General features: G+C 39.4%; 1 pseudogene; it reads left to right on the top strand.

Moving 5' to 3' along the window:
* The first annotated feature begins 269 nt into the window (after window positions 1–269).
* On the top strand, window positions 270–457 carry LOC129685402 (40S ribosomal protein S28-like; annotated as a pseudogene).
* Window positions 458–12,096: the final 11,639 nt, after the last annotated feature.

Consider the following 12,096-nt stretch of genomic DNA (forward strand, 5'->3'; position numbering starts at 1 on the left):
AGATGCCCTGAAGAGACAGTGGTGACTGGAGATCACTGTGGCACTTTGAAGGGCAAGCTCCTATAGCCCCAGGCAGGGCATCCACCAGGTATCCTCGAGTTACCTAAGTAAGATGTAACACTTAGGTACTGCCACATGAGGGGATTCAAGAAAAGTATACATTCAAACACTAGGAAATGTTCTAGAGCCACATACTGTGTCAAAGCAGGAAAAAGAATGCAATGTCACAGAACTTGCTCTCTACCAGATCGCTGCCATCATGGGCATGCATGCAGCCCATTAAACCGGCTAGGGTAACCAAAGTGCTGGGGAAACTCAGTTTGCAGGGACAGTGCAAGCAGGTAGGTGTGGAATTTATGGATGACAGCAGCACTTTATGATCTGAAAGGTCAAAGGCCCTGTTCGCTAAGGTGATGTGCTCACGCTATTGGAGTCAGGGTCTCAGAGATTGCGCTGACCTTGCTGCTGAGTTCTAAGATATCCACCACTTAACTCACGGGATGACCTGAAACTATTAAACAGAGCATTTGTACAATTTTTTTTAAAGAGATTGCCAGAACTTTCCTAATGCCATACTTAGTGTAGTCTAAGCAGAACAGAAGAGAGCAGGCTGTGGTATGTTTTGTCTATTACCACCTCACCATCCCCAAGGTGGCTGGCACATCTCATTTTCTTTACCTGTGAGAAAACACCTGATGGTAACTGCATCCCCGCAGTAGGGCGGAGAGGTCCAATGGCATGCTTCTGTGTGTTCCACCTGGGACAGAAGAAGTGAGGCCTGGGACAGGTACAGCAGAGAGTGCTGGCTTCAGAGAGCCTGCACTGTCTCTGTGTCTGCAGCTCACTGCTGCCTTTTCTCTTCCCCTAAGCAGCTGCTGCACCTGCTCAGGCTTCTGCACCTGCAGAGACTGCCAGTGCACCTCCTGCTGAAAGGACCGTCTCTCCTGCTGCTCTGCTGGCTGCTCTAGGTGTGCCCAGGGCTGTGTCTGCTGAGGGGCATCTATAGACACAGCAACATGGACAAAATGGAATTTGTTTATCCGAGCAACCCTGCCCCTGCTCTTTTCTAGAAAGTATTTAAAGGGACAGGAGAAAGAGGGGGGCAGCATCCCCCAAGTACTTCTTTTCTGTGTTTTTCAGGGAAATGCTGAGGATTGGATTCAGAGCCTTGTATATGCTACACAAATACTCTGCCACTCAACCACATCCTTAGACCTGGTCCTCTCTTTTTAAACATTGTGTTTGTTTGTCTTCTGGAGACTGTATCTCACTATATAGCCCTGGCTGGTCTGGAACTCCCTACATTTACCTTGCATTAAGCTGTTAGTAATCCTCCTGCCTCTGACTCCTGAGTTGAAGGATTATAGGCCTGCACCACCACAAGCAGCAGGCTCAGTTCTCTTGGTGATTCAGTTAATGATGTATCTGATCACCTCCAAGAGGAGGTGGACAATTTAGAATGTAAAGTCTTAGTAATACCTTAATTAATGCATTTTGTCTATGCTGCCTTTTTCACATAAACACAAAAGCAGTATCTGATTTTAAAATGTATATCTAGGTAAATCAAAAGGAGAATTGCTTGTTATTTATAACAGAGATGAAAACAAAGAAATAAGAAAGCCATGCGATAGTTCACTTACCAGCCAATATCTAGTCTGTTAAAGAGACAGAAGAAGTAATTTTTTACACACCAGACTCATGGCCTTGATAAAATATAATAGTAAAGATGATACCTTCAGCAGAGCTCTTTTTTCTGATTCTCTACACTTTTTGAGACTATGAATGGAGCCTCTGGTGTCTTTCTGTGTATAAGAGCTATGCAAAACCTTCTCCATTATTCTCACAGTGGTCCCAGGGGAGGTACCATTACTACCCAGTCACTATGGAGCACATAGATGTATCATATCCATGCATTGTATTGCTTCCATCCTGAAACCAATGGAGAACCACAAAATGTATTTTTCTCAGGTAATATAAATGTTCTGGAACCATCATTGGAAAGTCTGTGACTTCAAGGAGGCTATAAAAAGCACAAAGATATGTACATGTACACATGGAATTCTATTCATCTGTAAAGAAAAATGAAAGCATGAGTTTGTAGGTAAATGAATGAAAATGATACAGAATGAAGCAACCCAGACCTAGAAAGGCAAATGCATCATACACTATCTTATTTGTGATTCCCAGCTCTGAATCATTAGCTGTGAGTATATAACTTAGAGTAACTACAAAAATCAGAAAAGTAAGAAGGGACAGAGCAGGGAGCTCTAGAGAGGGGAATAGCAAATTCCAGGCTAGAAATGGAAGGAGGCTTTATGGGGGGGGGGAGGAATACAGAGGGAGAGGAAGGGAAAAGGGATAGATTACAAATGGAGAATCATATTGTTATTGTTTCATATTTACTTACAATTCCATTGTGTGTGTTGTATATAGTTTAAACAAAGTTACACCACTAAGAGTGATAATAGTCCCCTGAAGAGTCATAGTCTATCCAACAAAATTATAATACTATGCATGAAAAATCTATCAAGCTGTTGGTAAAGGAGTCCAAGAGACCTACAAAATAATGTGGGCTACTACCATCGCCCTTGGTTGTATATCAAAATTTGAAATTAAATGTTTATTTTTGAAGATACTATGCACTTCAGACACAGGAATTTGAGGAACTGAGCTGGAACTGACAGACCTCAGAACTCTCCTCCCTGGCAACTAGATCTCATAGTACTGGAAGATGCTATGCAGGCTGCCAAGTGAGAAAAACAATCAGTATTCCCATTCGCCTGTGATGCCTGTGAACCACAACAAAGAGCAGTACAACAAGATATCCCCAACGATACAATAATAGCACTTATTTCTTGGTAGTAACCAAAAAGCTGTCTAATTAGACTTAAGGGCTTCACAAAAGGAAGGAATTCATATCTGATATTGTAAAGTTAGCCAACTGCCCATGGACAATAAGGCCACAAAACCTAGAGGAGAATCCACACTTTCCTATACAGCATAATTTCCAACTGCATTCTAAATGCTTATTCTTTTGCCCACAGATAAGTCATAGCTCTCACTCATCACCAGAGATGCTTCTCCTTTTCTCTGAAGCAGAGACCATTACATAAGGCTACAGTTGGTCAGTTGAAGAAAGCAACTGACCATAGGCTGTCCAACATTTTTTTATATATCTACAACAAACCTCTATCCCCACAGCTCAGAAAATATCAAAGTGGAGACAGAAAGATTGCAAGAGCCAGAGGATATCAGCTGAGATTTTGTGTCTTGTGTAAAGATCAGAGAAGCTACACTCATAAGATCGCTACAATATGAGTGTAAACAGCACCTAAACAACGGGACAACTCCAGTTGATATGCCTACGTAAATGGGAGAAATGTCACAAGGCTCCACCCAGATGAATAGCTACTGGTAATTAATGACTGCTGAAAGGGGAGAGGATCAGCCCTCCACAGAGATGATCTCCCAGTTGGTTATCCAATTCCAAATAATCAGTCTTAAAAACATGAAGATGAGCCGTATTACGCAGCCTCAGCAGATGTAGTTATATATTTATATGTATGTATACATGAAGCAATAATAATTAAAGGGAAAAGAAAACAATAAAAATAGAGATAATATATGAAAATAGAAAGAAAGGCTTTGAGTTGGTGAAGGGGAAGCAGTCAGAGGGGGCAAGTTATGATAATAAGGGACTGAAGATGGCCAAAGTATATTACATACACATAGCTGTAGGGAGTGGAAGGATTCCTGAGTAAGTGTATGCTGTCGACTTGGGCATACCCATGTCAAAGACCTCAAAGCCTCAGATACCATAGGAACGGCAACCCCACCCAACCCGTGCTGTCAAGGCTCAAAGGGCAGCCAAGTGTGAATGTTGACAGTGTGTGTAGAAACTGTTCAGCATAGCTTATTTTCCTCCGGATATTCATGGCCTGAAGACTGTTCCCTATAGGAACTGCTTCTGCTGAGATTAGCTAAACCTGTCTCCTTAATCCACACCTACGCCATGAACCCTGCCTCCTTGTTAGTCCGTGTATAACTCCATCTACTCATTCAGCTGTATGCAATAATCCAGCCACTGTGTTCAACTCTATAGAATAAACATGGCAAGCTTCTGGAGTGCTGTGGTTGCTCCAGCTGAGTGCCCAGATCACCCAACACCCAGCTTTCTGTCTCTCTGTATATTTGTCTTTTTTTCTTTCTCTTGCCACACTAGCCAGGTCTATCCCTTGGAGTCATGCTGGATGTGACAGAAATATTAAAAACTAATAAAAATGAAACAACTTCTAAGATGAATTTGGAGGGGGGCTGTGGTAGTAAATTTTAAGGTCAATAAACAAAAATAGGCAGAAATTAATTGTGTATACTATTTAGAACTGAATGTAATATCTAAAGTATATACATAGTATAAACTATTTAGAATATTCTTTCATTGAGAAACACCTACTACTGCCTTAAAAGATGCCTTAATTACTGTATCTATTGCCCATAAAAGTAAGATAACAGTATTTCTAGGCCTTTGATATCTTATAAATTTCATGTAAGAATGAAGTGATCTGCTGGGTTTTTATCTCTATTGAAGATATTTTTTTTCATACAATATATTCCAATCACGGTTATCTCTACCTCAAGTCCTCTCAGATCCTCCCCAAAAGAACATGAGACAAGATAGGTCATGAGCTTAAGGAAAACCCAAATATTATTGTTCTCCTAAAGGAACATAGCAATAAAATGACCCCTAACCTCATTCTGCTATGCGGATAGATCAATGCCTTGCTCAGCCATTACCAGAGCAGCTTTCTTCTATGGGAGATGGAAACAAATACATAGAACCACAACTAGACAGTGAACAGAGAGTGGGAGACTTTGGCGCACTCTGTCTTAAATGAGATGTCTTCATTAAGTTGCAGTTTTTTAAGGTATAAAAATGTAAAACTGTCTCTCACCTAACCATTGTAAAAGGTTGCCAACAGGCAGCAGAATTAAAGTCAGAAAATTAGGAATCAGGCATGAATTTTAACCGCAGACCTTATTAGTTGTATGACTCGTGTTCTCAGCCTCTATTTCCTCCTCTTCAAAATGGGACTAACTACCTCCAAGAGCTATATGAGGGTTAAATAGTCCACTCACTTGTTCATGTATCTTATCAAACTACAAAATATCTCTCTCGTGTTCGGTTCTGTATGTAAGGTACATGAACACAGTGGCTGCTCTGGGCAATGTGGTTTGTCTGGACCTATTTACCCTTCCTTCCTGTGCCTTGTTTTTTTTTTTTTTTTTTTTTTTTTTTTTTTTTTTTTTTTTTTTTTTTGCTATCCGGGTCCTCCTAGTGTCAGTGTGTAGGGCTGTTGTATTAGATGATTTGTTCTTTGCTAGCTGGAGCTGAGCTCCTGAACTGAGCACACATACCTTCTCAAAAACTCTCAAAAACTCCAGTCTTCTGCAGAATGGCAAAGGCTAGAAGGAATGTATGTACACCACCACAGCCAAAAATCTTTTGCCTCAAATAAACATGCTCTGTCTTATTCATTTCCAAGATTAATTTTTCAGGATTACTGTCATTTTTGTCTGTTTGCTTTGACAGTATATTATTGCTCCAAAATTTCCATGTGTGTAAAGCTTATGGCATGTACAAATAAAAAAAATATATGCACAGGAAAAATTAAAATCTTGTATTAGTTACTCTTCTGTTGCTGTCATAAAACACAATGACTAATACAACTTGTTTAAGAAAAGGTTTGTTTGGGTTTATCGTTTCAGAGGGCTAGAGTCCATAGTGGCAGGAAGGCATGGCAGCGAGTAGAATGTGGCTGAAGAGGGAAGCTGAGAGCTCATGTACTCAGTGACAAGCAAAAAAACAGAGCATACTGGAAATAACAGCCAGTCTTTAAACTCTCAGAGCTCACAGTGACATGCTTCCTCCAATAACATCTCATCCCCTAAACCTCCCCAAACATGTGTGCTGGAAACTAAGGATTCAAATAGATGAGCCTTAGTGGGACATTCACTTTTAAACCACCATTTCTCTTTCCCAAACATGTATTATTTATTTCGGAGAATAGAAAATATACACAAAAAGCTAACTAAAGTTATGTAGAATTTGGAAGCCCTCATTATGGAAGGATATATATTAACTTCAGAATAGTGCATAACAGATATTCTAATGAGACAATGATTTACCCTGGGGTTTGAGATTACTGAGGTAAGTATGGGGGGGTATGCTTTGTCTAATTAAAACTCTATGGTACCTATGTCAAAAGTGATCCTATTTCCTAGGTGAGAATATTAAGCTCAGTTAAGTTAAACAACTTGTATAACCAACTTCCATAATATGCAGGGTCCAGTCGGATCCTGTATTGATTGTTATTGATTTTTAAAATAATGACACATTAAGGCAAGTTCAGTAACTTTCTGAACATGCCCTGTATGGTTACAAAGGTTGTACAAAATGCTGAGTTTGCTTATTTAAATACTAACTGGTAGAGCTGTGTCAGAACTTAGCATACTGGATTGGAAGTTTAAGACTTAAATCATATACACACCCACAATAGAAGTGTTCATCAGGAGCAATAATGGAGCTGAGGTATTCAGGTTTCCTAGGTATTGTTCTCATGGAGTCCACTTGTGAGCAGCTGTGAACTCGCTGAAAGATGAGTAGGTGGACGTCGGAGACTCACAGAAAACATGGTTGATCTTGAAGGCAGCAAGAACAAGGATCTCCTTCAGTGCTTTCCTTTCCTGTGACTGATGTCCTATTCCTTAGAAATGTTGCAGATCAATCAGAGAATATTCAAAGGCAGTAACAACATTTATGTAAATGTTTAGAATGTTAGAACTGTTAAGCTTGTAGGCTGGAGGAATCTTGTCTGTCATCAAATCTCCTCTCTAAGGAGATGAAACCTTTAAGGGAATGAGGCACTGACTTGCTCTCCACAGTGCTACACAGCCAGCAGTGCTAAAAGACAAAAAAAACAAAACAAAACAAAAAAAAAAAACACTAAAAGAAGCTACTGTAGTATCTGCTGAATTTTCATCAAATAGCAAAGGGATCTGTAAGGCTGTGTGTAGATCCAATGAGGAAAACCAGTTCTAAACTGATAAATTTTTAGGTTTTTAATGTGTTTATTTTGTATATGTGTGTGAACATTCCATGGGACATGTGGAGAGGTCAGAGGACAGCTTGTGGGAGTTGGTTCTCTCCCTCTACTGTACGGGGCTTGGGGATTGAACTAACGTTGGTAGGCTGGTTACAAGTGCTTTTGTTTACTGAGCCATCTCACTGAAGACAGGTTTTGAGTCTTGGATAATAGAAAGTTCTCAGGCTCCAAGATGAGACACACTAATAGGCTGTCCCCTTCAGGAGAAGCTTTTCAACATGGAACTCCAAACACATGTCTTAGAATACCAGAAACTGAAGAACATTGACACCGAGACAAAGGCTGACAAGAACAGAGGTAGACCTTCTTTTCTTCTTATGTAAGCAATTGTGTTGGAATCAAAAAGTGATGCTCTCGCCGTGAGGGCACAACCATTCTTCAGGGATCCTTCGTAGCAGCAATATTTGTACTATTATGAATCCATATACTTTATTCTATCTCAAAAAGCTGAGTGGGTTCAGTGTTCCAATACAGGGAAAAATAATTGACCTGAGTCCATCAAAGCTAGTCTTTGTATGTGACCAAACCAATGGGCAATTCTTATTCTTCAGAAGCATTTTTTTACTCTAATTGGAAAAATTATACAATACACTGTCATTCAATTCTAGTTATAGGTTGGTGAGTCTCCCTGTGTTTCTGTTTGGGCTTAGATACTGTAAATATTATGTCCAGCCCCAGTGGTCAGCCTCAGATATAAGAATCACCACGCTTACAGACATCTGCAGGGAGAAAGCTCTGGATAAATCTGTCTCAATAGTAATGATGAATTGCATGACTTCATAGAAATGGTAACCTTTGCAGGCAAAAGTTCAGTCAGGTTGAGGAATAGAAAATGAGGACATCGCAGGACAATTCCATTAGCTTTGATATAGAGACAAAGCCAAAAGGGGAGTCAAATTAACGGCACATTCAGAAAGGGCAATAGATAAACCAGTCCAACTCTCAAGAGGAACGATTGAACATATACCATTGTTTCCTCTTCTTCCACTAAAGGCTACTTTTAATTTACACTCTAGCCACACCTGACTCCATTAACTGAGTTTCTAAAAGGAGTGAGGGACTTGTTCGTTTAAAATAAAGTCAATTTTTTTTCACAAAGTTTCCATTTACTGTGGAATTTAACCCTAAACATCTAAGAATCTTGGGTTTTATATAATACAGAGGGTCATTACAATATTATCCAAATGTTAAAGTGTGTATCTTCTCTACTGGTGAAGTGGCTCATAGAGAGTGATTCACCCCTGACAAAATTCTTAGAAGTCTTTATGAACTCTCCTCCTCTTGACCCACATGTTCATCAAAAACTGAGCTACATGCTGAATACTCTGTTTTCACATCCCCATCAAATCCTTCTCTGAAATATCAAATATAGCTTACTCATTCTGTTTTATTTTTTATTTTCTTTCAGAGGACATAGACTCAAAGAGTTGAAATAATGGTGGCTGCTACCATTTATTGAGCATTTTTGGTTTACTGGTCAGTTTTAAGTCTTATTTAGTCTTATAAAAACTCATAGAGATAAATGCTGTATTCTTTCTCATCTATGATAAGATAAGAAAGAAATTGCTAAGTATAAAATAGAGTAAGTCATCTAGAGAAATGTAGCTAGCTATCTGAAATGGGTTTGATTCCAGGTCCAATGCCAAATCTTGTTCTTGGTTTGTTTTTCAGAAGTAGTATTGCTACAAAGCTTAGGCTGGCCCTGAGCCTATAATCTTCCTGGCTCATCCTCTTGAATCAAATTCAGTTTTCTAGACCCCCATCATCTTTACTTGATACACCATGCCACTTTCACATGCATGTGCCTAATTCTGGATGATACAGAACACCATTCAGCAGAGACAGATCCGTGGTCTAACTGACCTCACATAACCACAGTTCACTGCACTGACTTTCTTTCCTTTCCATCTATACATTTTTAAGAGGAAAAATATATTTTACTAGACTGGAGAGAATGAAAAAAAATCTTACAACTTTTCCCTTTGGACAAATTTTCCAGGTCACCCAAAGACATGTCTATAGGTGTATTCCATGTAAAATTCATTTCTCCATGTAGGACACTAGAGCATCTGTTAATAGTTCGAAAGTGGTTCTGTGTAGAGACAAAGAAGAATAATGTTTGTAACAAAATAGATGAAATGCAAGGCCATTCGTGTGAAATGGAACTTCACACACAGAGAACGCAAGGATTCCTAGTTCTCTTTCAAGCATGGAAGCTGGGAGAGTTGACCTCAGTGTATGACAATGACTGTTAGAGGTAGAGACTGGCAAATGCTGAGAGAAGGAGGATGTAGGGACTGGAAAATAAGGACCAAGCAGCAATAAGCTCCGGTACTCTACCACACAGTACAGGACACCCCAGGTTACACTAATCTGTATGTTTTAGAAGTACCTAGAAGAGAAGTGCTTGCAGCCTCTGAACATAAAGTATTAATGAGAAGATAGAACGATTACTTTATTTGACTAACATACACTGTTTAAGTATATTAAAATATGTACAATTTCCCATTAATATGTACAATTATTACCTATTACAAATTTTAATGTTTAAAGAGATGGAAGTGCTGACTGCCTCTATAGGTATGTCAAATCATCACACTACAACAAATGTGTGTAAGTAAAATATTCATGATATATAAAAGAGTTAAAGATAACAAAGACGGATAGGGTAAGCAACAAAGCTACTCCCTTCCCATATTTCTTACCAATCAAGTCTACATTCAAAGCCCTCTTTTAGAAACTTCCCACTTGGCTATTTCATTTCTTTATGCGTGCACTCATTACCATGCCACAACTGAAGAACTGTCAGCAGACAAGGAGATGAAATATTTCATATAAGGATTTCTACACCACTCACAGTAGTTTTTATGTGTGTTCTGTTATATGTTCCAGACACTTCTGAGGCAAAGTAGTTACAACCCTCCAGACAAGACCTAGAAGGACCGTATGTGAAGACAGTACAACAGTAGCTGCATTCAAGAAGGCAACAGACACAGAGAATTTGGTCTTGAAAACAAAAACAAAAAGACAACAACAGGTATCTTTTTCATGTAATATAGACATGAGGAAGAGGGAACCTTGAACTCTCCTCCCGTGTTCAGGAAATCGTCATACAAAGAGTGACATCTAAGTGTGGTACTCTAAGAAGAATGGGGATTTTCCCAAAGAAAGAGGAGAAAGGTGATGAAGGCCTCTCAGATAGGGAGTGAAATAGCAGCGCAAACAATCATGTTATGTTTCAAAAAGAGCAAAAATGTGTGTCTAACAGGGCTGTCATGAGCCAGGAATCTGAGTGTGGGTAGGTCCCCATGCTCAGGCTCAGAGATCTTGATATTATCTTATATATACTATAGTAGTGTCTTCTTAATTGCTTGACAGTTTTCCTGTGTTTCCCACTATTACCTTTTAAAAGTGGGTGGGAAATAGAAGTTAAGAAAAACTATTAAAATCGGAAGCAGATACCTACATACAGCACGATTTCTAAGGACAGAAATCCTAAGCATACCTAAACCAGTGATTGTGATATAGCTAAAGAAGAATTATAGGACAAAGGACCACTCACCACATCATGAAGGATGTGAATTGCATAAAAAAAAATTTTGTCCTAACAAATTTTTCTATAGGAGAATCACTAATATTTGCAGAATGCCTAGTCTGTGTTGATATAGGTGTGAAAATTAATTGTAACCCTTACTTCAAGACATAGTCACTTTATGTCTATATTTGTCCCATAAAGTACCGTGCTTGCTGAAGCTTCTTCCACTAGGGACTAAAACAGGAACACTGGAATTATTTTTACCCACAGTGTGCTCCTCATCTCTCCTGTCTCCCCACCTTCCCTGACTGCGTTTCTCTCTTAACACTTGTTATGTTTACCCCAGTCTCTCTCTTAAAATTATGTTTTGGATTTGAGAGACTAGTTTTTTTTTTGTAATATTTGTGTCCTTCTAATATTCAATCTACATGTGTATTAGTACACATTCAATATTCTTCTGCTTCATATCTATGCTACATACACATGCATGTACACGCATGGACACATGTATTCCTTATGCTGCGCAGATCCAGGCAGGCCAGTCCACATAGCTGTAACTTTTGCCCTTTCATTCTTAATCATGTTCTATTATGTGAGTATATTACTGTGTAACTAAACTTTTTGATATCAATGGGGACTATGCGAAGAAATCGCTGATTTTGACTTTCCATCAGCTCTTCGGACATTATTATCTTCATTTTAGGGGTAAGGGCACTGGCTTTCTGAAAGGATAAAAATATGGAGATGGAGTTTCAGCTAGATCTAGTGTACTCCAACACCTGCCTTAGCACGTCTTTTTCCCTGAGAACTTAAGTTCAACAGTGCTCTGGGAGACCTCTCCAAGTCACTCTAGATTTTATGAGCCCTTTTGATGAGTCACTGCCAGGCTGAAGAGGGTCCTTCCTGAGCTACCTCTAGCAGTAAGTGTCAAAACAGCATTGTCCACCTAGGCAACTTCATGCGCAGCAGTGAGTTGTAGCAAAGATTTTCGGTCCAACAGAGAAATGCTGAACAGACACACAGCTGCTTGGAGCACTTTTCTCTCTTGTCCATCACTTATGCCTTCATGTGACTACACGCGAATAGAACTGTACACTTCCAAAACTCTCGTAGGAAAGGAAGTGCTCTAGAAGCCAGGGCAAATAAGGAAGCTGGACACTAAGGAAGCTAAGTGAGTCAACCAATAAGTGGTAGCTCGGGATAAGAACTTCTTTCCTCTACAGATAGTTCCTACTTAGATTAAATAGAAGTTATGTTGACTTTAAGAGAGAATAACTATATACAATTCATGAATCCTCTCAACACGGTCTTTGTTACTAAAGCTCCACTGCTTCATTTGGAAATACATTCAGTTCCCCCCGCCCTCCAACGCCCTCCATGACACCTGAGAACCACAGA

Source organism: Psammomys obesus, unplaced genomic scaffold, assembly GCF_907164565.1.
Source record: "Psammomys obesus unplaced genomic scaffold, mPsaObe1.curated_primary_1811, whole genome shotgun sequence".
NCBI lineage: Eukaryota > Metazoa > Chordata > Mammalia > Rodentia > Muridae > Psammomys > Psammomys obesus.